This window comes from Pelophylax lessonae, assembly GCF_965119305.1.
Source record: "Pelophylax lessonae genome assembly, chromosome: 1".
NCBI lineage: Eukaryota > Metazoa > Chordata > Amphibia > Anura > Ranidae > Pelophylax > Pelophylax lessonae.
Window position 1 is genome coordinate 231,549,167 of NC_138768.1, and position 23,425 is coordinate 231,572,591.

The 23,425-nt window shown below is 50.6% G+C and overlaps 1 protein-coding gene across 1 annotated transcript in view; it reads right to left on the reverse strand.

The window, feature by feature from the left end:
* Positions 1 to 23,425, reverse strand: part of ZCCHC8 (zinc finger CCHC-type containing 8) — a 128,552-nt gene that overhangs the window by 21,815 nt on the left and 83,312 nt on the right.

Genomic DNA, 23,425 nt, shown 5'->3' on the forward strand with positions numbered 1-23,425 from the left:
GACTACCGCCGAGATCGATACACGCCCCAACAATGGAGCGGTGTCCAGGGCGGCGTCACAGACAAACTGTAGCCCTTGTACCATTGTCAATGTTTGTGAAACCAGAACAACGGTAAACACTGGCCTAAAGGCCGACCCTCCAGGGAAAATATGGAGCGTTCTCCAACGGGATAACAGTAGTTTTACTGTTCACCGACGGTGGTACCGTCCATCTGTTAAGGAGGGATTCTGCAAACGGATAGCGCCTAGCAATCCGTTTGGATATACCAGGGGTTCGTTTTGAACGGACCCCCTCCTCTTTAATTATCTCATTAAAACATTTGGGCAAGGAAACACCTTTGCCATCTTGGAAGGCTTGCGGGTACAAAAAGCATTTTCAGTATCAGCTGCCTCTGCCGGTGTAACCTCAAGTCTTAGGGTCTCCCGGACGGACACAATCAGTGCATCCACCAGCGCTTCGTCTTGCGCTATGGCGGAGGCAGAAACGTCATCCTCACTATCCGAGGAGATGGGACCCGAGACAACAGCCCCAGAGGAGGAACCTGCAGCAGCAGCGACAGGCTCAGACTCCGTATCTGATGTGTCAAGACGAAATAGGGGTAGGCGGGGGTAGCTTTTTAGCCCCCTGTCCCTGACAGGCCACCTCCACCCGGGATACAAAAGACTCCAAGACCGCTGAAAGTGCATTGATAGTAAGGGGAGAATTGGAGGGTCCCGTGGTCACCTTGAGTGGATCAGTTGGGGACACATTTGTAGCAAGGTCCATGGCAAAAGCCAGGAAAACCTGTCAGCAGACAAAATGACAAAAATTGAAAAAAAAGAAAACTTTTTCCACTTTTTTTTTTTAAAGTAATCCCCCCGCGCAACAGCGCTCTTCAGTGACCACGTGCTTTGAAATCCCTCACAGAGAGAAGAAAGACCCCCAAAGACTCACCACCTGATGCACAGAAGTTCCTACAGGACTGCTCTCAGCGCTGTCTTTACAGAACAGGAAGTTATGTGGATCAATTTACCCGGGCAAAGGGAAGGGCTCCTCCCCTTTACACGCCTTCCGGCACTCCCACCGCTGCTCAGCCTCAAGCCAGGGCGAAGCTGGGTGTATCAAAGATGGCCGCCGCCATACAGGTGACACTTGGGCCACGCCAAAATGGCGGCCTTGAGCGCCCACAACGGCGCTCCGTGCGGCTGCAGCGATCAAATCGGTAAGTGCTTGTACCCTTCATGACTTGAGGCGCTGTACTCCTTACACAGACCTTAGTCATTGATCCTCAACTATAATGCAATTTGCAGCAATATAGTTTTTACCGGATTGTCAGCTCCCAAACCAAGCCTGCTGGGCTGTAAGGGGCGACCTGGGCCAGAGTAGTACTCGGCTCGGCCTGCCAGCGGGAGAGGGCTTGCAGGGATGGATTGCGACCACCCCATCTTAGGAGGAGTGTGTTTACAGGATAGGAGGGAACCCGGTCATGAGGGTCCGACCATCCCACGGATAGGCCCGCGTCCACCTGACAGAGGGAAAGGGGACATTTCTACTCACCATACCGGAACAGGCGGGCACCAACTCCTGACAGAACCCCTCTCCACCGAGGTGGGGGGGGGCTGTTGGCCAACAAGGACGCCGCGACGCAGATTCAGACTGGTCGTGGGCGACCTAGCGAGGCGTTTACCTCGCGGGGCCAGTCCCCGTCCAATGGGACTATGTCGCGGCCGACCCAGCGCGGAGCTAGGGCCTGCACGCGCTCGTAGGCCGGCTGGGGTGACCACTGGATCTCAACATCCAGCCCGTCGCCCAGCTCCAGCATAATTGCTTGAAGATCTCACAGGAACAAAAACTGGAGAAAAAAAGCTAACTAAAAAACCAGAGTTAGACTTACCGGTAACTCTGTTTCTAGGAGTCGTCGAGGACAGCACAGGAGATATAGGCTCCACCTCCGGAGACAGGAAACACAAAGGATCAGGTGAATAAAGGGGCGGACACCCACCATCTTCCCCAGTCTTTATCCGAGAACTCCCCGGACATGGCATCTGTAACAAGACAAAAAGACACTCGCCCATGGTTAAAACAGCATTATAGGGAGGGAATCCCTGCTGTCCTGGACGACTCCTAGAAACAGAGTTACCGGTAATTCTAACTCTGGTTTTTCTCCAGTCGTCTGTCCAGGACAGCACAGGAGAGATCAACGAGAACTTACCAGATTAGGGTGGGACTACCGCCTGGAGGACCTTCCTTCCAAACGCTTGATCTTGCGCAGAGAGAAGGTCCAGTCTGTAGTGCTTGATGAATGTCGAGAAGCTAGACCAGGTGGCTGCTTTGCAAATTTGTTCTGGTGTCGCCCCAGCCCGCTCCGCCCAAGAAGCAGATAATGCCCTCGTGGAGTGGGCTAACAGAGAAAAAGGGCATTCCTTATCTAAACTTCTATAAGCTTCTACTATCGCCTGTTTAATCCACCTGGCTATAGTATTCTTTGAGGCCTGCTGCCCCTTATTTTTCCCTGAATGCACTACAAATAAAGCATTGGATTTTCTAAAGCTCTTAGACAACTCTAGATAGCTTAACACACAGGCCCTGACATCTAAAAGATGAAACTCTGCTTCCCTTGGATTGGAAGGGGAGGAGCAGAAGGATGGTAACACCATTTCTTGGGCCCTGTGGAACCTGGAAGCCACCTTAGGTAGGAATCCTGGATCTGTACATACGACCAACCTATCTTCAAAAATTTGAAGAAAAGGTTCCCTAACTGAAAGCGCCTGAAGCTCACTAATGCGCCTGGCTGTAGAAATTGCTACCAGAAAGGCTGTCTTAAGGGTAATATACTTTGACAGGTCTACATCCTGCAAAAGTTTTATCCAACCCTGTAGTACTATTGACAAGTCCCATTTAGGAAGAACCTTAAATGGAACTGGTCTAATTCTGGATAGTCCCTTGAAGAACCTCACCACTAAAGGTTCTAAAGCCAGGGATCTTTCCAGAAACACTGACAATGCCGCTACTTGCTCTTTTAAAGTGCTAACGGCCAGTCCCTTGTCTGCCCCTTCCTGCAGAAATTCAAGAATGGCTGGAATACCGACCTCCCTGTTATCGGTTTTTAGCCAAGAACAAAAAATTTTCCAATACTTAAAATAAATTGCTTGGGTGACCTTTCTACTAGAAAGAATTGTGCGGATCACCTTATCTGAAAGTCCTTTTGACTTCAAAAGACTTTCTTCAGATACCAGGCTGCCAACTTCATTCTCTGAATCTTTGGCAGTTGTATCGGCCCCTGAGATAGCAGGTATTCCCTCTCTGGGAACATGAGGGGGGGACCTACTGCTAGACGCCTCAGGGATGAAAACCAAGGCCTGTTTGGCCAAAACGGGGCTATCAGGATTAAGGTGGTATCCTCCTGGATGAACTTCCTTAAAACAAGAGGAATCAACTTGAACGGGGGAAAAGCATAACTCAGCTGAGACGTCCACTCCTGAGCTAAGGCATCCAGCCCTATGGCTCTTCCGCCTTTCTCTAGGGAAAAGTACCTTGGTACTTGGTTGTTCGTCCTGCTGGCGAACAGATCTATGTCTGGAACGCCCCATCTCTGGGTCACCGACTGGAAGACTTCCCTGTTTAGGGACCACTCTGCTTCAGATACCTGATGGCGACTTAGAAAGTCTGCCATCTCGTTGTCCACACCCCTTAGGTGGACTGCGGAAATAGAGCTCAGGTTTACTTCTGCCCAGGAAAAAAGGTTTGCTGTCAGCTGCATCAGGGACGGGCACAGAGTCCCTCCTTGTTTGTTGACATAAGCGACCACCACCACGTTGTCCGATAGGACTTGTACATGGTGTCCGTTCAGGTCTTTGGAGAACACTCTTAGGGCTTCCCAGATTGCCCGTAGTTCTCTCCAATTGGCCGATTCCCGAGATTCCCTTCTGGACCATGCTCCCTGAGCCATCCTCGTTCCCCAATGGGCTCCCCATCCCCAGGTACTGGCGTCCGTAGTTATCCGGACGGATACTGGGAAGGACCACTGAAGGCCCCCCCAGAGGTTCTCTTCCTTTCTCCACCACCAGAGCGATTGCTTGGCTTTTGGAGACAAACGGATGGTCTTGTCCAGGAATTGTTGTCTCCCATCCCAAACTCTCAGGATGTTGGCTTGGAGACACCGAAAGTGGGCCCTTGCCCAAGGAACAGCTGGGATTGTTGCTGCGAGGAACCCTAGGCCTGACAGATGTCCTGATGGACAGTGCCATGTTGGATTGCAGGGCAGCTGCTGTCGCCTTTACCTTTTCCCCCTTTTCTAGAGTGAGAAAAACTTTCTGCTCTATTGAATTTATCCTGTACCCCAGATAGCACAACTCTTGTGTTGGGATCAGATTGGATTTGTCCTTGTTGATTAACCAACCCAAGTCCTCCAAGAACCGGGTGGCTACCCGCAAGTCTTCCTGTAACTGGGAAAAGGAATGGGCAAAAAATAAAAGGTCGTCCAGATACGGAATGACCGAGATTCCCCTTAGTCTTAAGGGAGCCAGTGCTTCTGCCAGGACTTTGGGGAAAATCCTGGGAGAAGAACTCAGTCCGAATGGTAGGGCTCTGAACTGCAGATGGCGAACAGCACTCCCCCATCTTATCGCTATTCTTAAAAGTTTTTGAGACTTCTTGTGAATCGGGATATGAAGATAGGCATCCCTTAGATCCAGGGAAGCCATAAAGCAATTTGGGGGGAGCATGGCTTTCACCGTAAAGATGGTTTCCATCCGGAATTTTTTTGTAGGTCACCCATCTGTTCAGAGGTTTTAGGTTCAGGATTAGCCGAAAACTCCCCGATGGCTTTTTCACCACAAAGACGTGCGAGTAGAAACCCGTTTGTTTCTTCCTGGGGCACTGGAACAAGAACTTTCTGGTCCACAAGGTCGCCAATTTGCGACAACAGTGCCGACGCCTTAAGGGGATCTTTGGGAGGGGAGGTCAGAACTGTTCTCGCGGGTGGAATACCCTGGAACTGAATCTGATAACCTTCCTTGATAATCCTCAATATGAACCTGTTTTGAGTCACGCTTTCCCACTGTGGGAGGAATTGACCCAACCTTCCCCCCACCGGAACCCGGTCATTGGGGTTTAGAGGTTTTTTTTTTTTTTTTTTTTAGGAGAGGAAAAGAGTACCTTTTGTTGTCCTCTCCCCCACTGCTTTTTCGTGGCTGGCATTTTGGAAGTTTGCCCTTGTGGTCTTTTGGGGACGAAAAAAACGTTGCTCGAGCTTTCTTGGGCTTTGACGGAAAAGCTTTTTTCCTGTCAGCTGTTCGGTCCAGGACCTTCTCTAGGTCTGGGCCGAAAAAAAGGTCCCCTTCAAAGGGGATACCACAAAGCTTTGTCTTGGACGCCAAGTCCCCTGACCATGACTTCAACCACAAGGCCCTACGTGAAGAGTTCACCAGGGCTGCAGTTCTGGCGGACAACTTAACCGATTCTGCCAAAGCATCTGCCATATACCCGGCCGCTTTTGACAGCATAGGAATGGAATCCAGAATTTCTTTACGGGAAGTCCCTCCTTCCAGATGGGCTTTAAGTTGGTCCAGCCAAACCTCCAGATTTCTGGCCACCACTGTTGTGGCCATAGCTGGTTTTAGGTGAGCCATAACTGCCTCCCATGACCTTTTAAGGAGAACCTCTATTCTCTTATCCATAGGCTCTTTAAGGACACCCATATCCTCAAAGGCCAGGTCTGTAGATTTGGCGCATTGTGAGAAGGCCGCATCCAGCTTGGGAACCTTGTTCCAAATACAAGAGGGGTCCTCAAAGGGAAAACCTCCTCTTTAAGCTCTTTGGGAAAAACAGCTTATTTTCAGGCTTCACCCACTCCTTTTTAATGGAGTCCGACAAGGTGTCATGTACCGGAAATACCCTAGACTGAGCTTCTTTCAGGGTTTGGTACATTTTGTCATGTAGGGACACAGAGACCTGTTCTTCCTTAATTTCTAAGGTCTCATAAATCACTCCTAGTAAAGCATCCACTTCCTCCAGTGATAACTTATACCTAGGCGATTTAGTCCCTAACTCAAAAACCTCCCTGGAAGAAGCTGCCTCACTAAGCTCTTCAAGGGAATCTGAGTCCTCTGCCTCTGTTTCTACACCCTCCTCTGGGGCTGAAACTAGGGGGGCTTCTGCTGGCTGTCTAGGGGTCTCTGTTAGTCAGCATAGATTTAATCGCTTTCATCTGTTTTTGGACTCCTGCGATTAACTCCTTGCATGCCCCTGTTGACTCCTTATAGACCAATTTGTCTATACAGGGTTTACAAAGGGGTTTACTACAGCCCTCATTAAACTTAGCAGCACAGGCCGGGCATCTTTTCTTCCCAGAAGGTTTCTCTGTGTCTTTGGGCTGAGCCTGAAGACGAGAGACCCTAACAGAAAAAAAACAAGGAGGGGGGATAAACTACAATAGCCACCCCCTCCCCCTGCCAGAGAAGCTAAGCCAGAGTTCCTAGGCTCATTAGCCCGGACTCAGCTTTGAGGGGGGGGGGGAGCAATAAAACAGGGAAAATCACAGCATTCTGAGGGTCCCCCCCCTCTCCCAGCCCAGTAGGTAGCCTACCCCTGTGACACCTACCTGGGCTGAGATGGCGCCACCACCGCTGTGTCCCGCAGTCTCTGTGAGAGAGGCCTCTTCGTCCTGCAGCATCATGCCGCTGTGTTCTGCTCAGGGAAGCCTCGCAGTCCTGGAGCGGCTTTGGCAGTTTAAAATAAACCGCCATGGCTCCGGCGTCATCACCGCTGTGAGAGCCGGAACCGGAAGTGATGCGCCGGAAGCCCCGCCCTCCTCCTATGCGCTCCAAAGGCCGGAACTCAAGGCCTGCGCATGCGTCCCCCTGAATGCGGAAGTCCTCGGTACGGCGACCGGACTCCCCCTTGTAGCAGGTACTAGACATAGCCCTCCCCGGGCTCCAGGAGGAGATGCGCCGGACACGGCCTCGTCGACCACCGGGGGCCCCCACCGCTGACCTTCTCAGGATAGGTACAGCAGAGCTCCACACCTGCCTCCTCCTCCGTGGAGGAAACACAAAAGACTGGGGAAGATGGTGGGTGTCCGCCCCTTTATTCACCTGATCCTTTGTGTTTCCTGTCTCTGGAGGTGGAGCCTATATCTCCTGTGCTGTCCTGGACAGACTGGAGAAAAAGATCTAAAAAAGCTTGCCAGGACCAGAGATCCCAGCAAGGAACTTAGGTCCTTATTCCTGACTAGGCAGAAAAAAAACTGACATCCTGTAGCAGGAAGTGAGAGGATATACCCTATGGGACTGCCCCTAAGGTGTGGCCAGAACGTTTTTTCCTGCCTAGTGTCCTACTTCTGTAGGGGGCAGTATAACCCTACTGATATTAATCAAAGAGGACTGCGTCTGTCAATGAGCGACAGAGAAATATGCCGGCAAATAAAAAAATGGAGAAAAGAAAAGTCCTCGGGTCTGGTATGGATTTTAAGGAGAACCACACACCAAACCCCCCCAAATCCATACCAGATCCCCAGCCGTTCCCTACCTTTCCTGACCTGCATGCATTGATGGAGGAGGCCCCATATTTTTTTTAAGTATACTTTAATTGGCAGCATGTTTTCTTCAAATTCAGCTGACAGCGGGGAAACCTGACAGCTGATGAATCATCCGTTAGGTACGCAGCAGCCAGCTTCCCGGCCTGCTCCATAGCATGCAGCTCAATGAGATAAATTACCACATGAAAGTGTGCAGTAATTACCTTATTATGGAAACTTTACCGCGGTAGTTATTTACTTTACAATTCTTAGTGAATTGAACATTTGAACAATTGTTTCCACATGCGTTATTTTATCACATTTTTTTTCAGTGTTAACACTTAGTGAATTGACCCCAATGTCTTAAAGCGGAGTTCCAGCCATTCACTCACCTGTCCAACAGTCCAGCGATGCGGCCACCCGAAGCCTCGATCCTCTCCCTCGGCGCCGGCATCACTGCTGTGGGCACCCGGCTGTGAGTTTGCGGCTTCACAGCCGGGTACCCACTGCGCGTCTTGATTGGCTGGCAATCTTCTGGGACCTCTGACGTGTCCCAGAAGATTGCAGGGAGGGAGGGGGAGAGGAGAACTTCCGTTCAGGGCGCCGCGGCGCTCCGAGCTGAAGTGGGAGCAGGTACCTGTCAAAACTAGGTACCCGCTCCCCCCCCAAAAAAATGACATGCCAAATGTGGCATGTCAGGGGGTCAGGACTCCCTAAAGCGGAAGTTCCACTTTTGGGTGGAACTCCGCTTTAATAAAAATTAGAGCCACTATACTGGAGTGTCACTATATTTACAAATCTATACTCCTAACAGTATATCTACTTCTTCACCTTTACCAATGACCTGTTCACAGAAAATCAATATTTCTTCAGAGCAGCTGATGTAACAATTTATGTACTGCCTTTTTTTAAAAATAAATATAAAAACTAAAGATAAAAAAACAAAAGCATTAACACACACACACACACACACACACACACACACACACACACACACACACACACACACACACACACACACACACACACACACACACACACACACACACACACACACACACACACACACACACACACACACACACACACACACACACACACACACACACACACACACACACACACACACACACACACACACACACACACAAATGAGGGGTGGGAAAATGGAAATCAAAATCCAATCTAGGAGGCCCAACCGGTGCCAACTAGAAGTTTTAAAGGCTCATCAATCAAAAGATGAGACTCAACTGAAATTCCAATGGAAAAAAACCCTCGAGGTAGACCACCGGTCTCCTCAAATTGTGGCCTGCAAAACCTTGCGGCCAAATGAGGCATCCGCCGATGCCATCACATCAACTTTATAAAATTTTGTAAAGGTATGCACCGACGACTAGGTAGCCGCCTTGCACACCTGGACCACTGACGCCTGATGGCGGTAGGCCCAGAAGTACTGAGCGCTCGAGTGGAGTGCTCCTTAACAGGGAACGGAGGATTCCGACCCTTAATAGAATAAGCCTGTACCACCGTCTGCCTAATCCATTTGGAGATAGTCACGGCAGATGCAGGCAACCCCTTTCTGGGGCCATCCGTGATCACAAAAAGTAGCGATGCATCGAATGTTCGGCAACCGAAATTATTCGGCCAAAAATAGCCAAAAAAAAAGCACTTTCAGCGTTCGGCCGAATAAGTAAATAGGCCGAATAAATTTTGCCGAACAACGAAGTTCTGTAGTAAATGATTTCTTTTTACCACTAGGAGGACAGTGCACACCTCAGGCTTTACCAGGCAGTTAAACTTCTCCACATATCCTCGTCACTTCCGGTTGCTCTCTTCTATACACAACAGAGGACGGCTCAAGTCTTGCGATGTTTCCTGAAGAAATCCTTTGTTTGGGCGGAAGTTGTGTTTGTAGCCTGAGAGTGATAGAGAGATGGATGCGGGGGGGAAGGAGGTTGGAAGGACGCTGCTGGTTCGGCATCTCCCAGCTGAGCTGAGTCCCCAGGAGCAGAGAGAGCTGCTGGAGAAGAGCGGAGCATGCAGTGTGCGCATGTGTTGTGGGAGGACGAGGGGGAGCCTGGTAAGAGGGAGCACAGATACTGTGTATGAGCCCCTGTGTGCTCCATGTGTACAGTGATCGCTCAGTGTAATACTAGTACACTCCGGTTAGGAATAACATTGAAGCCGACATGTGGGTATGATTTGTATTGGTCCAGACTGGCACAGTGTACTTACCTGACGGATCCCTGGGGAAGCTGGAAATGCCCCTCCTCCACTGATCACCGCAGTCTTCTGGGTCCAGTGCCTGAGCAGCTGCATAGTGACCACATGGAGAGGTTCGCTGGCCACCGCTACCATTTACAGAATATTTTGAAATTGTATTTTTGTTATTTGATTTATTTATCTGAAAAGCAACACAAAATAGTAAGAAGCAAATTTTTACCATTTAATTATTGTAATGGTGAAAAAATTGGCAAAATAAAATGGAAAAAATGCGAAACGCCGCGTTCGGTATTCGGCCTTCGGCCAAGCATTTCATTATTATTCGGCTTCGGCCAAGAATTTCATTTCGGTGCATCCCTAACAAAAAGTGAATCCGTCTTACGGAACGATTCCGTAGTCTTCAGGTATACCCCGATTGCCCGCACCACATCCAAGGAATGCAACGCACATTCCCGAGGATGACTGGGCTTAGGACACAAGGAAGGTAGCACAATATCTTCAGATGAAAGTCTGAAACCACCTTAGGAAGAAAAGATGGCTTCGGATGAAGAACTACCTTATCCCTACGAATCACCAGATATGGGGAATGACACGATAATGCAGCCAGTTCCGACACCCTGCGTGTAGAAGTGATAGCCACCAAGAAGGCCACCTTCTGGGATAATGTAAGCAAGGGAATCTCCCTAATATTTTCAAAGGGAGGTTTCTGCAGAACCGACAACACCAAATTAAGATCCCAGGGCGGTAAGGGCGCGCGCACTGGCGGAGCCAAGTGCCGTACCCCCTGGATGAAATTCCGCACCAAGGAATGAGTAGCCAGAGGCTTCTGAAAGAAGATTGCCAACGCTGAAACCTGACCCTTGATAGTGCTCAAGGATAGTTTCTGCTCAACCCCCTTTTGCAGAAAAGCCAAGATTCGGGTCACCGAATAGGTACGTGGGGGAAATCCCAAAGATTCACACCACGCGATATAAGCCTTCCATGTGCGATAATAGACTTTGCTGGAAGTCGCTTTCCTTGCTTTAATTAGAGTAGGGATAACTGAAGCTGACAATCCCCTGTCCTTCAGTACCTGGGTCTCAATGGCCAGGCCGTTAAAGCAAGCGACTGTAAAGCACGATGGAAGATCGGTCCTTGAGACCGCAGATCCCCCGAGAGGAAGTCTCCAAGGAGCGTCCGCGACTAGTCTGCCCAAGACGGCGTACCCGGCTTGACGAGGCCAGCCCGGAATTACCAGAATAACTGGAATTCCCTCCACCTCTATCCTGCGGAGAAATCTCAGCAGCAACTTGAGAGGGGGGGGGAAACATACAGTAGCCGATACTGCCCCTACGGGGCGTTCAGCGCGTCTGCTGTGTCCGCTAGAGGATCGCGGGCGCGAGCTACCAACCTCCGCGGCTTCCTGTTGAGCCGACATGCCAACAGATCCACCTCCGGGATGCCCTATTGAAGACACAGCTGGTGAAATCCTTGGTGATCGACCCAAGTCACCACCATGGCATTGTCTGACTGGATCCGAACCAGGCTGCCCTAGAGCTGCTTGGTCCAGGCAATCAGACCAAGTCTGATCAGTTCCCACACATTTATCAGAAACTTGATTCCTATCGGAAGTGATGACTTCTCCTGGCTGAGCTTTAGAGACCGGAGTCACCGGACCAGAGACTTCCTGGTCCACTCGCTCAACCGGATCCGATTCCTGGAGGGAACTGGGAATGATCTTTGGAAAAAGTAAAGAAAACGTTCTGCTCAAGGAATGGGAACTACCGCTCCCTGTAGCATATGAATGTTGGCAGGGAAGAATTGCACCGGTAGAAGTGATCAACCCTCGATCTTGTATCCTGATCGTATGATCTCCTGAACCCCTTAGTCCGGGATTCAGGAAGGCCCTGGATCTGAACACCGGTGAAGACGTCCCCCCACCCCTGAGCTGGGTGGGGGCGCACCTTCAGGCTGTATTAGTTTTATCTTCAGGTTTGGCAGAGTCGGCCTTTTGTTTACCCGACCAGCGCCCTTTGAAACCTCCTGAAGGGACTTTGCGCTTCACGCTCGCCCCGGCGGAGCGAACGAACCTTTAATGAGCGGAAAAGGAAGGTCCTCGCCTGTTACGAGGTCCTTTAGCTTTAGCAGTCTGCGGCAAAAAAGTGCTCTTGCCCCCAGTGACATCCTTTATGATCTCATCTAGGGTGGCCCCAAATAGGCGATCCCCCTGAAAAGGGAGATTAGCCAAAGCTTTCTTGGAACCTTGATCCGCCGACCAACACTTTAACCACAGCACACGTCTGAGGACTATAGCTGACATCGATGCATGCCCTAACAAGGGAGTAGCCTCCAGGGCTGCGTCACAGACGAACTGTAGTCCTCGTATAATTTGCTCCATCAAATCAGACGCTGCCGGGGGGGATACCTCTCCCCTTTAAGTCATGGCGTAGCAATTTTGCCCATTCTGTCAATGTTTGTGAAGCTAAACCAATGGCAACCACTGGTCTAAAGGTTGACCCTATCAGGGAAAAAACAGTGCGGGATTCCGCTTCCACTTTTCGATCCATCGGATCCTTAAAGGACGGAGCGTCCTCCAATGGGATAACAGTGGCTTTATTTAGTCTGGAAATCGGTGGATCCACCACTGGTGGTACCGTCCATTTTTAAATGAGGGATTCCTCAAACGGATAGCGTCTAGCAATGAGTTTGGAAATAGTAAGGATTAGTTTCGGATGATCCCATTCCTCTTTAATTTTATTACCAAAACATTTGGGTAAGGGAAAAACCTTCGCCGTCTTGGTAGGCTTACTAGTACCAAAAGGAATTTCCATCTCTGTTACTTCTGCCGGTGTAACCTCAAGTCTTAAGGTTTCCCAGACAGACAACTAGTGCGTCCACCAACGCTTCTTGTGCTATGGCGGAGGTAGAAACATCCTCCTCACTATCTGAGACATTACCTGAGACAACAGCCCCAGCAGGGGGACCTGCAACTGCAATGACCATCTCAGAATCTGAATCTGAAGTATCAGATGAAATAGGGGTAGGCGGGGGGGGGGGGGGGGGGGGTCGCTTTCTTGACCCCTGTCCCTGACAGGCCATCTCCACCCGGGATACCAAAGACTCCAAAACTGCTGATAATGCATCAATACTCTGTGAGGAACTGGGAGGGTCCTGCAGCCACCTCGAGGGGATCAGGTGGGGATACATGTGTGGCAGGGTCCATGATTATACAAGACACTTGGCAAGAAGAAAAAAAATATTGCAATTTAAAAAAAAAAAAAGAACTTTTTTAGTCCCCCAGCGCAGCAGCGCCCCTCAGTGTTACCTGCTTTTGGACCCCACAGAGAGAGAGAGACCCCAAGGCTCACCACCTGATGCTCAGAAGTTTCTATTCAACCTGCTTCCAACACTGTCTGTTACAGACAGGAAGTCTTTGGCTTGCTTTCCCGGGTAAAGGAGGCGGCTCCGCCCCTTTACACGCCTTCCGGCACCTCCCAATTACTCCACGAGGTGTTTGGTCACCTCAAACATGGCCGCCCCCATGCTGGAGACACGAGGCTACGCCAATATGGCGGCCCCGTGCGATCTGTGGGAAAATGGCGGCGGCCTGTGGAGGATAGCGGCGGCTTGTGCAAGGTAGCAGCGGCCTGTGGGAGGTGTGCGTTCGGCCTGCGGGAGGTAGTCCTCGGCCTGTGCGGCCTGCGGGAGGCTGTGCGGCCTGCGCCGGCTTATGGAAGGATGGCGACCTGCGGATGCTGTATCCAGGCATAGGCCTGTATAGTGTCAGGTAGGATACTATCACCTCTATACCTCAACAGTAATGCCTTTTAGCAGTCTCCCACTGACTACAGTCATCTCCCTTACAGTGTCATATAGTGACTATAGATAGTCAGCTCCCAAACCAAGCTTTTAAGAGGGGGATTAATGACACCTGTTAGGATCGCGTCCATCCATCCGAGAGAGGGGCCCGCGTCCACCAACAAACCCGGCAGGGGGAGAGGGGGAACATTTTACTCACCATACCGGAACCAGGCGGGCGCCAACTCCTGACAGAACCCCTCTCCACCGGAGTGGGGGGGCTGTCGACCAATCTGGACGCCGTGACTCTGCTGGTCATTGGCGTCCAGGCGAGACGTTTAACTCGCAGGGTCAGTCCCCGTCCAGTGGGACTATGTCGCGGCCGACCCAGCGCGGAGCTATGGCCTGCACGCGCTCGCAAGCTGAACTGGGGTGACCACTGGATCTCAACATCCAGCCCGTCGCCCAGTTTCAGCGTACTTGCTTGAAGATCTCACAGGAACACTGGAGAAGAAAAGCTGCCTAAAAAAGTATTTCTAAAAAATCTTGCCAGGACCAAAGATCCCAGCAAGGAACTTCGGTCCTTACTCCTAACTAGACAGAAAAAAACTGACTTCCTGTAGCAGAGAGAGAGAATATACCCTCTGGGACTGCCCCTAAGGTGTGGCCAGAACGTTTTTCTTTTCTGCCTAGTCCTACTCCTGTAGAGGGCAGTATAACCCGAGTTGATATTAATCAAGGAGGACTACGTCTGTCAATGAGCGACAGAAAAACAAGCTCATGGCTGGGATGATAATGTAGCTATGGATGAGGCAGAATCCCTATGGATTGAACTTAAAAGGGAAGGCACTACGGGGAAGGTAATATTGGGCGTATGCTATAGGCCCCCCAACCAGAGGGAGGAAGGGGAGGCGGACCTCCTTTTACAGATAGGACTGGCAGCAAGGATGGGAAATATTATAATGGGGGACTTTAATTATCCAGATATAGACTGGGCAGAAGGGACCGCGCACTCAGCCAAGGCTCGGCAGTTCCTAAATGTTCTGCAGGACAATATTATGGGTCAGATGGTGAACGCACCGACAAGAAACAATGCAGTACTTGAACTACTGATTACCAACAATACAGACCTGATCAAGGATATAGAAATACGGGGCAACTTAGGAGACAGTGACCATAGGTCAATTAGTTTCAGTATTAATCATAGTAATAGGAAACACAAGGGTAATATAAGAACACTGAATTTCAAAAGAGCCAATTTCCCCAAACTGCGCTCTCTGCTAGAAAATATCAAATGGGATAGAACATTGGCAACAAAGAACACAGAGGAAAAATGGGAGTGCTTCAAGAGCATACTAAACAAAGGGATTGGCCAGTGCATTCCAAAGGGAAACAAATTTAAAAGAGCAAAACTAAACCCTGGGTGGCTAAACTCCAACATAAAAATGCATATTAATACTAAAGAAAAGGCCTTCAAAAAATACAAGACTGAGGGGTCATTGGCAGCATACAAGCATTACAAAGAGTGTAATAAGAAATGTAAAGACGAAATCAAGGCGGCTAAAATAGAACACGAGAGACATAGCGGAAGAGAGTAAAAAGAACCCCAAAAAATTCTTTAAGTATATAAACGGTAAGAAAGCGAGGCCAGAACACATTGGCCCCATAAAAGACGACAAAGGGAATATGGCCACAGAGGACAGAGAAAAGGCGGAAGTGTTAAATAATTTCTTCTCTTCAGTCTTCACAGAAGAATCAGGGGGCTACACTAACCCAACTGGTAAGGCTAATCTAAATAATACACCTCAGGAAGTACCGCCATGGCTAACAGAGGATAGACTTATTACTAAACTAGAGAAACTTAACATAAATTAATCACTGGGACCGGATGGCTTGCACCCGAGGGTTCTTAAAGAGCTCAGCCAGGCGATTGCCAGACCATTATTCTTGATCTTTAAGGATAGTCTACAGACGGGTATGGTGCCAGCTGATTGGAAAAAAGCCAACGTGGTACCAATATTCAAAAAAGGGCAGAGATATATCCCGGGTAACTATAGGCCGGTCAGCCTAAAATCCGTAGTCTGCAAGTTTTTGGAGGGGATGTTAAGGGACCACATACAAGACTTTAGTAATGAAAATGGTATTATTAGTAGTAATCAGCATGGATTCATGAAAAATCATTCTTGCCAAAATAATCTATTAACCTTCTATGATGAAGTGAGTTGCCATCTAGATAAAGGTAAGCCTGTGGATGTGGTGTATCTAGAGTTAGCAAAGGCCTTTGACACCGTTCCCCACAAATGCTTACTGTTCAAACTAAGGAAGGTAGGTATGGACCATAAGGTGAGTACCTGGATAGAGAACTGGCTCCAGGGGAGAGTTTAGAGGGTGGTGATAAATGGGGAGTACTCGGATTGGGCTGGTGTGGAAAGTGGGGTCCCCCAAGGTTCTGTCCTGGGACCAATCCTGTTTAACTTATTCATAAATGATCTAGAGGAGGGGATATCCAGCACAATCTCAGTATTTGCGGACGATACTAAACTAAGCATGCCAATATCTTCTATGCAGGATGTGGAAACCTTACAAGAGGATCTGAACAAAATAATGGGGTGGACAATTACATGGCAGATGAGGTTTAATGTTGAAAAATGTAAAATAATGCACCTGGGCATCAGTAATGTGAAAGCAAGCTACTCTCTGGGGGGGAACCTCTGGTTGAGTCTAGGATGGAAAAGGACCTGGGGGTACTGGTAGACAACAGGCTTGGCAGTGGCATGCAATGCCAAGCCGCTGCAAGAAAAGCGAACAGAATACTGGGATGTATAAAAAAGGGGATTCATTCCAGAAATAAAGATTCTCCCTCTCTACAAGACTCTGGTCCGGCCACATCTGGAGTATGCTGTCCAGTTCTGGGCACCGGTCCTCAGGAAGGATATGCTGGAACTGGAGAGAGTCCAGAGAAGGGCAACAAAAATAATTAGGGTAATGGAGGACATCTGCTATGAGGAAAGACTACAAGCACTGAACTTATTCTCACTGGAGAAGAGACGATTGAGGGGAGATATAACAATGTACAAATACTGTACTGGCAACCCTAGCATAAAGAACAAACTTTTCAGAGAAAGGGAATACAATAAGACACGTGGCCACTCACTAAAACTTGAGGAAAAACGGTTTAAGCTAAAAATACGCAAGGGGTTCTTTACTGTCAGAGCAGTGGGGATGTGGAATTCTCTTCCACAAGCAGTCGTATCAGCAGGGAGCATTGATAGTTTCAAAAAAACTATTAGATGGGCACCTTAAAGACCACAACATACAGGGGTATACAATGTATGGTTAACAGCAAACACACACACACACACATCATAGGTTGAACTGGATGGACTGATTTCTTTTTTCAACCTCACAACTATGCAACAGATGTTAGCATGGCACAAATTTTAAAAGCCAGCGACGTACCGGTATGCTCCTGGAATTTGAGTGGTTATACCAGTACCAGGATGATGCCCCCACCCCCTCCCAAGGCTCTCCCGTTCCACTGGGAATGGCTCAGATCAGCTCTATAGTGTAGGAAACTGGAAGCAATGAGCATTTAATCACTTCCGGTTGTAAACAAACCCTCAGTGGTTTGGGGGAAAAAAAAGCATCAGATCATACCGATCTTGGTATGATCTGAAGCTTTGAAGGGCAAAGGATAGATCTGGGGTCAAATAGACCCTAGATCTCTCAGTAACGTGTACCGGCCACTGCCTATTGCAATCATATATTATTCCATGTGATAAAAAAGTTTTTAAAAAGCTTGCATTGTTCTTTTTTAAAGGCATATGCTTTCAGAAAATAACGGAATTTTTGTAAAATCTTACCGTAAAATTCCTCTCCGAGTCCTCCGACAGTCGCCGCCCCCTTCCAAGTCCTCACCAATGGGTATTGACCTTTGCTCCGTAGGAGTAGCTAGGCTTTTAGCATAGACACACCCCTAGGGGCTGTCCCCTCAGTCAATACCTCCCTGCACCAGCATTCCCAACTCAGTTTGGTAGCATAGCAGTAAGAGTACACAAAAACCCCAAAAGAGGGGCGGGGGGCGGCGACTGTCGGAGGACTCAGAGAAAGGAATTTTACGGTAAGATTTTACAAAAATTCCGTTTTCTCTTACGTCCTCCGACAGTCGCCACCCCCTTCCAAGTCCTCACCAATGGGACGTCCCAAAGCAGTGTAGACATGAGGGGTGGGAGACACAACCGTAGAAAGGCAACGCAGTACCCACATCAGAGAAAGGAACCTTACCACAGTAAGAGAACCAACCGGGCAACAGGAAAACGCGCTCAACAGGAGCAACAACCCAGGAAAACAAGTAACCCAGGGGTAAAACACCCCAATAACCAAGGGCCCACAAAAACAAGGGTCCCTAAGAAACTGCCGCACTGAGAACTTTACGGCCAAAGGAGGCATCAGCCGATGCCTGAACATCCACCTTATAGAATTTTGAGAAGGTGTGAACGGACGACCAAGTCGCCGCCTTACACACCTGGGCCACAGAAGCCCGATGACTGTAAGCCCAAGACGTACTCAAAGATCTGGTAGAGTGCGCCTTCACAGGGAAGGGAGGAACCTTCCCCTTCAAGGCATAGGCTTGCTCAATGATCTGTCTGATCCATTTGGCGATGGTCCCAGCCGACGCCGCCATGCCCTTCCGAGGTCCCTCAGGAAGGACAAAGAGGGAATCCGACTTGCGAAAAAATTTAGTGGAAGACAGGTAAACCCTGATCGCCCGGACAACATCTTAGGAATTTAAGGCAACCTCCTTCGGATGCTTAGGCTTCGCGCAGAGCGAAGGCAAGACAATGTCTTCATTTAGGTGAAATTCCGAGATCCTTTTTGGAAGAAAAGATGGGTTAGGTCGCAGGACCACCTTATCCTTGTGGATCACCAGGTAGGGAGAGTTGCAGGACAAAGCCGCCAGCTCCGACACCCTGCGAGCCGAAGTGATCGCCACCAAAAAGGCAACCTTCTTGGATAACAGTGATCGCCACCAAAAAGGCAACCTTCTTGGATAACAGAGACAACGAGATATCCCTGAGCTTTTTAAAGGGAGCCTGTTGTAACACGGACAGAACCAAGTTCAAGTCCCATGGAGGCAAAGGTTCCCTCCTAGGAGGGGCCAAATGTCTCACCCCCTGAACAAAGGTGCTAACCAATGAATTAGACGCCACAGGGCGTTGAAAGAGAACGGCCAGCGCAGAAATCTGACCTTTAATTGTGGCCAGCGCCAAACGCTGGCCCACTCCAGTTTGGAGGAAAGCCAACACTCTCGACACAGTATGAGCGAGGGGAATACCCCCTGGACTCACACCAGGCAAAGTACGCTTTCCAAGTACGGTAGTAAATTTTTCCCGAAGAGGCTTTTCTAGCCTTGATCAAAGTGGGAATGACCTCAGGGGAGAGACCCATATCCTTCAGGATCTGGCCTTCAACAGCCAGGCCGTTAAAGCCAGCGACTGTAAAGCAGGATGGAATATCGGCCCTTGAGACAGAAGGTCTTCCCGAAGCGGCAGGCGCCACGGAGCGTCGACTGCCAGATTTACGAGGTCTGCGTACCAAGACCGGCGAGGCCAGTCCGGTGCCACCAGAATCACCGTGTGCGGTTCCGAGGCCAATCTGCTAAGCAGCCTGGACAGCAGTTGAATCGGTGGAAAGGCATACAGACGATACTGATGCCAGGGCGCCACTAACGCGTCTGAGTCGTCTGCCCGAGGATCGCGCTTCCTTGCCACGAACCTTTCCACCTTGTTGTTTAGACGAGACGCGAACAGGTCCACATCTGGAGAACCCCACTTCGCGCACAACATCTGGAAGACATCCGGGTGAAGGGACCATTCCCCCTGGTCCAGGGTCTGGCGACTCAGATAGTCCGCCTGCCAGTTCTCCACCCCCGTTATGTGAACTGCCGTTATCGCCGGGACGTGCGTCTCGGCCCAAGACAGAATGTCGGCCACTTCCCGAGCCGCCCAGGCACTCCTGGTGCCCCCTTGATGGTTGATATAGGCCACCGCGGTGGCATTGTCCGTCTGAACCCGAACTGGACGGCCCCGAAGCCGGTCCGTCCATCGCAGAAGGCAAAGCTTTATCGCCCTCAATTCCAGAATGTTGATCGGAAGGAAGGACTCCTCCTCCAACCAAGTTCTCTGGGCGGACAAAACGCCCAGACCACCACCCCAGCCCGACAGGCTGGCATCCGTGGTGATCACCGTCCACAATAATGGACGAAAAGACTTGCCCCCCGACACCGCCGGGGACTGGAGCCACCACAGAAGATCCCTTCTGGTGCTTTGGCTCAACGAGATCCGTAGATCCAGGGATTGCGGCCGCCCGTCCCACTCGGCAAGAATCTCCGCTTGGAGACCCCGCGTGTGAAACTGGGCAAAGGGGATCGCCTCGAAAGCCGAGACAATTAAACCTAAACATCTCATGCATGTCCGGAGAGACGAGTGCAGGTTGTCCCTGAGGGACCTGACCTCGTCCTGATGAGTCCGAAGCTTGTCTTCCGGCAGGAAGACCTTCGCTTGGACAGAGTCCAGGATCATTCCCAGGTAGGGAAGACGAACCGAAGGACACAGAGTCGACTTCGGAATGTTTATAGTCCAACCGAACTCCTGCAGAGTCCGCATCGTGGTGAACAGGTCGGTCACCAGGCTCTGACTGGCGTTTGACCGTATCAGGATATCGTCCAGATACCCCAAGACAGCAATGACCTGTGCTCGCAACAGGGCCAGAACCGGCGCCAGCACCTTGGTAAAAACCCGCGGAGCCGAAGCGAGACCGAAAGGCAACGCCACAAATTGGTAGTGATCTTCCGCAATGGCGAATCGAAGGTACCTCTGGTGACCCTCGAAAATGGGGATGTGTAGGTACGCATCCTTCAGATCAAAGGAGGCCATGAATTCCCCCGGACTCAGGGCAGCCACCACTGAGCGCAGTGATTCCATGCGGAACTTGCGAACCCGCACAAAGCGGTTCAGAGCTTTCAAGTCCAGAATCGGACGCACTTTGCCCTCCTTCCTGGGCACAGTGAACAGATTGGAGTAAAACCCCCGAAATCTGTCCCGATGAGGCACCGGAACAACCACCCCTTGGGCCCGCACCGCCCGGTGCAAATCCTGCAAGCGCTCCGGAGACAGCTGAAGATTTGAGAGAAAAAATCTGCCCGCCGGCCGAGAGAGAAATTTGATCTTGTAACTAGATCGAACGATTTCCTGAACCCATCTGTCCCGAATGCGGGTCAGCCAAGGCTGTAGGAAACCGCGCAGACGTCCCCCCACCCCAGAAACGGGTGAGGGCGCCCCTTCAGGCGGAAGTGGTATGGGAAGTTGAACCGGACTGGCCGGACTTCTGCTTCCCCTGCCCACGGCTTCTTCTGGGAGCCTTGGCCTTTGAAGGGCTTGCCCTTGGATTGTGACCTAAAGGCACCAAAGGACCCCTGAGAGGCCCTAGACGAGGAATTCCGTTTACCACGGAAGGACTTATGCTTGTGAGACTGGGGTAGGAGAGTACTCTTGCCCCCCGTAACCCCTTTTATCAGAGTATCCAAAGCCTCGCCAAAAAGGCGAGATCCCGCGTAGGGAAAATCCGCCAGCGTCTTGCGAGAAGATTGGTCGACCGACCAATTTTTCAGCCAAATCAGACGACGGTTCAGTATCGCCACGCTGGACAGGTGCGCAGCCAAAAGGAGCTAAATTCAAGTCCGCATCACACAAGTACATGACACCCTGATGGATCTGGTCCACCATAGCCAACGTGGTAGGCAAAGCTGAATCAGCCACCAAGGTGCGTCTAAGCATCTTTGTCCAATCTGCAACAGCCTGTGCCGCCATAATGGAAGCAAAAATAGGCTTCAGCATAGAACCAGCAAACATATAGGCATGACGGGCAAGAGACTCCATTCTCCTGTCCGTAGGGTCCCGGAAAACCGGGGTATCCTCAGAAGGCACCGCAGTAGCCTTGTTTAAAATGGCCACCGCGTGATCCACACACCAACGCTCGTCGGTGGCGGGCGCAAACGGATAAAGCTAAACTTATTTGGCACTGTCAAAAGGGCTTCTTTAAATTGCGCCACTGTTCATTAACCGTGTGGTGAAACTCAGCAGGGCAGGGAAAAACCTGCGCTGATTTCCGAGTCCTCTAAGTTCCAAAAGAGGACACCCTAGCAGGAGGAGCAGGCTCATCCTCTAGGTGCAAGGTATCTTTAATGGAAGCTCATTCATGAGTGCAAGCTCTTCAGGCGAGCCAGGGGGAGAAACATCAACCCCCTCCACCTCTGCCTCCCCCTCGGACCCCAGAAGGTCCAAAGATGAGCGGGACCCTGAGACGGGCACGCCAGGCACAGCAGCCACATCGCCCTCTGAATCAGAGGAAATGGATACCCTGGCCCTTTTTGCGGATCATTCAGCCATCAGCACCTGAGACACTAAGGAAGCCACTACAGCGGTTAGATCGGCCCCCGCGGGGGGTGCAGCAGCCCCCTGGTCCCCCACCAGGGCGGGGGGAAACTTGCTATCCTGAGAATCCATGCCCCAGTAATGAAAAGCAAAAAAGGTACTGGCCCTTTAACACCACGGCGAGCGCAGCCCACCGTACACTACTGTATGCACCGACCCCTCAGGGATAGATAACACTGAGCAAGGAATGACAGGACAAAGAAGGTAAAAACCTGGAGAGAGCACAACAGGCTGCTGCCACCGATCGCTGTTCCCAGGGAAAGAGGAAGTGATGAAATGGCTGGCTGACTGATATAGCCTATGAGGCTCCGCAAACCTGGCCGCCCGGCTGAGGGATGAGGCTACAGGAAAATGGCGCCGACATGTGCTCGGACGAGCACGGCCCGCCAAAATGGCGGCGAATGGCGCCAAAACACGGCGCTGTCAGGGACAGGGCTGGTCACAGCATACAAGTAAAGAAAAAAATGGCGGATCGCCGCAGCGGCCGCCGCACAACACATGTCTGCACCCAAAACTGCACCCAGAGCATAACTCACAGCAGAGCAGGATGGCCCCCCCCCCTCGCAGCCCACAGGCAGTACAGCCATACAGGGATCTGACAGGGAGCCCGCATTTACACAGACATGGGGGGTACTACACAGCCACAGACTGACACCCACACAGAAGATGCTTACCGTACCAGATGGCGTGGGGAGCCGTCTCTAGCGACAAACCGCTATCAAGGCAGACAGGGAGTGCCGCAGCCAGGACGCATGTGGACTGCAGCCATAGACCGCAGCATGGCGTCCAGTGAGGTAGCCACCTCACAGGCAGCATCCCTGCAGCGAACAGGGATGGGTCGTTCAATGTGCCAGGGCAAACCTAAGCTGAACGCTCGATGGCAGGCTGGGGATCCATCTGGCTCTCAGCCCTGGGATCCAGGGCGGCCAGTCCGAGACCCAGCTCCGCATGATGATTCTTCATCCGAAGATCCCTAAACTAAAGCTGACAAAAATAACAGCTAGTAAAGAAAAGAAAAAAATACTTGAAATAAAATCAAATAAAAGGGTAGAAGGCTGAGACTGAGCCCCAGCACAGGAAAGCCAGCTACTCCTAAGCTAGGCAAGATCAAACTGAGTTGGGAATGCTGGTGCAGGGAGGTATTGACTGAGGGGACAGCCCCTAGGGGTGTGTCTATGCTAAAAGCTTTTGTATTAACAATTCTTGTTGCCTAGCTACTCCTACGGAGCAAAGGTCAATACCCATTGGTGAAGACTTGGGAAGGGGCGGGGACTGTCGGAGGACGTAAGAGAAAAATGCGTTTCATTTTCTTTCCAATTTAATTTGCAGGGCCAGTCCCCGTCCGGTTGGCCTATGTCGTGGCGGTGCTAGGGTCTGCGCGCGCTCGCTGGCCGGGGTGACCACTGGGTCTATAAATCCAGCCCATTGCCCAGATCA